Here is a 2,500-nt window from a genome sequence, read left to right on the forward strand (position 1 = left end):
TGCAGGTCCTCGAGGGTTGGTAGATTGCAGGCAATTACCTTCTCAGCAGTGTGCATGATACGCTGCAGTCTGCTCTTGTCCTTGGCAGTGGCAGCAGCGTACCAGACGGTTATGGAGGAGGTGAGGATGGATTCAATGATCGCTGTATAGAATTGCACCATCATTGTCTTTGGCAGGTTGCATTTCTTCAGCTGCCGTCGAAAGTACATCCTCTGTTGAGCTCTCTTGGCGAGGGAGCTGATGTTCAGTTCCCACTTGAGGTCCCGGCAGAGAATAGTGCCCAGGAAGCGGAAGGACTCCACAATTTTGACTGCGGAGTCTAACAGGGTGATGGCGGTGAGTGGGGCTGTATTCTTCCTGAAGTCCACAACCATCTCAACTGTCCTTAGAGCATTTAGCTCTAAGTTGTTCTGGCTACACCAGGTCACCAGGTTGTCAGCTTCCCACCTATAGTCAGACTCATCCCCACCAGAGATCAGCCCAATGAGGGTGGTGTCGTCCGACAAACTTCAAGAGTTTGACGGACAGATGATTGGAGGCGCAGCTGTTGGTATACAGGGAGAAGAGCAGTGGGCAAAGGACGCAGCCCTGAGGAGTTCCCGTGCTGATGGACCTGGAGTCAGAGACTTCTGTTCCCGGCTTAACGCACTGCTTCCTGTCAGAGAGGAAGTCTGTGATCCACCTGCAGGTGGAGTAGGGCACGTTCAGCTGGAAGAGCTTGTCCTGAAGCAGGGCAGGGATGATGGTGTTGAAGGCAGAGCTGAAGTCCACAAACAGGATCCTGGCGTAGGATGCTGGGGCGTCCACATGCTGTAGGGTGAAGTGGAGGGCCATGTTAACTGCGTCGTCCACAGACCTGTTGGCTCTGTAGGCAAACTGAAGGGGGTCCAGGAGAGGGTCTGTGATGGCTTTGAGGTGTGCCAGGAGCAGGCGCTCAAAAGACTTCATTACCACAGATGTAAGGGCGACCGGTCTGTAATCATTTAGTCCTGTTGGCCTTAGCTTTTTGGGCACAGCGATGATGGTGGAGGACTTGAGACAGGCTGGTACATGGCATGTCTCCAGGGAGGTGTTAAAGATGTTGGTGAACACCGGAGACAGCTGGCCAGCGCAGTGCCTGAGGGTGGCTGGAGAGACAGAGTCCGGCCCGGCTGCTTTGCGTGGATTCTGCCTCTTGAAAAGCCCATTAACTTCTCCCTCCTGAAAGGAGAGAGTCGTTTCTGTAGTATGGGTGGGGGATGGGGCCTCTTGGGTGGGAAGGGGTGGTTCAGGACAGTCCAATTGTCTTTCAAATCTACGGTAGAACTCGTTCAGGTCGTTGGCTAGGCGGGAGTCGTTAGTGGTGTGGGGCGCTCTGGGTTTGTAGTTGGTGATGTGCCTGAGCCCTTTGGCAGACAGAAGCAGCGTCGTTAGTAGAGAACTGGTGTTTTAGTGTCTCTGAGTACAGTCGTTTAGCCTCTCTCACCGCTTTGCTAAACCTGTTCTTCGACTCCTTGAATCTGTCTCTATCCCCACTCCTAAACGCTTCCTCCTTCTCCAACCTCAACCTTTTGAGCTTTGCTGAGAACCAGGGCTTGTTGTTGTTAAAGTTCACCCTGGTACGTGTTGGGATACAGCAGTCCTCACAGAAGCTGATGTACACAGCCTCTGTGAGTTCATCCAGACTATTGGTAGCAGTCGTGAACATATCCCAGTCAGTACAGTCTAAGCACGCCCGCAAATCTTCCACAGCCTCACTGGTCCACTGTTTAGATGTCCTCACAGCAGGTTTACAGAGTTTTAGTTGCTGCCTGTATGCACGAATCAGGTGGACCAAGGGAGTTCTGTGCGAGCCGAACAGCCCCGTGACCCACAAGAGAAACATCCCCGCCAAATTCGAGCGTTTGACGGGGTCTATCCGTGAAAAAATATTCACGTTTTTGAGTGCACATGCATTTCTGCTGCAAATGCCTCTGGAAGTTTCATGCCGTTCGTATGCCAATTGTGGCAACACGAAAATGACCCGTTTTCCCATTCCGAGGGATTTCTGTGCGACCCTAACAGCCCCGTGAGCCACAAGAGACACATCCCCGCCAATTTCTAGCGTTTCACGGGGTCTATCCGTGAAAAATATAGACGTTTTTGAGTGCACATGCATTTCTGCTGCAGATGCCTCTGGAAGTTTCATGCCGTTCGTACGCAATGTGGCAACACGAAAATGACCCCTTTTCCCATTCCGAGGGATTTCTGTGCGACCCTAACTAACAGCGCCCGTGAGCCACAAGAGAGACATCCCCGCCAATTTATAGCGTTTCACGGGGTCTATCCGTGAAAAATATAGACGTTTTTGAGTGCACATGCATTCCTGCTGCAAATGCCTCTGGAAGTTTCATGCCGTTCCTATGCAATGTGGCCACACAAAAATGACCCGTTTTCCCATTCCGAGGCATTTCTGTGCGACCCTAACAGCCCCGTGAGCCACAAGAGAGACATCCCCGCCAACTTCTAGCGTTTGACGGGG

The sequence above is a fragment of the Petromyzon marinus genome, unplaced genomic scaffold (assembly GCF_048934315.1).
Source record: "Petromyzon marinus isolate PM22_M1 ecotype Great Lakes invasive population unplaced genomic scaffold, UKy_Petmar_22M1.pri1.0 PM_G_Scaffold_372, whole genome shotgun sequence".
NCBI classification, from domain to species: Eukaryota; Metazoa; Chordata; class Hyperoartia; order Petromyzontiformes; family Petromyzontidae; genus Petromyzon; species Petromyzon marinus.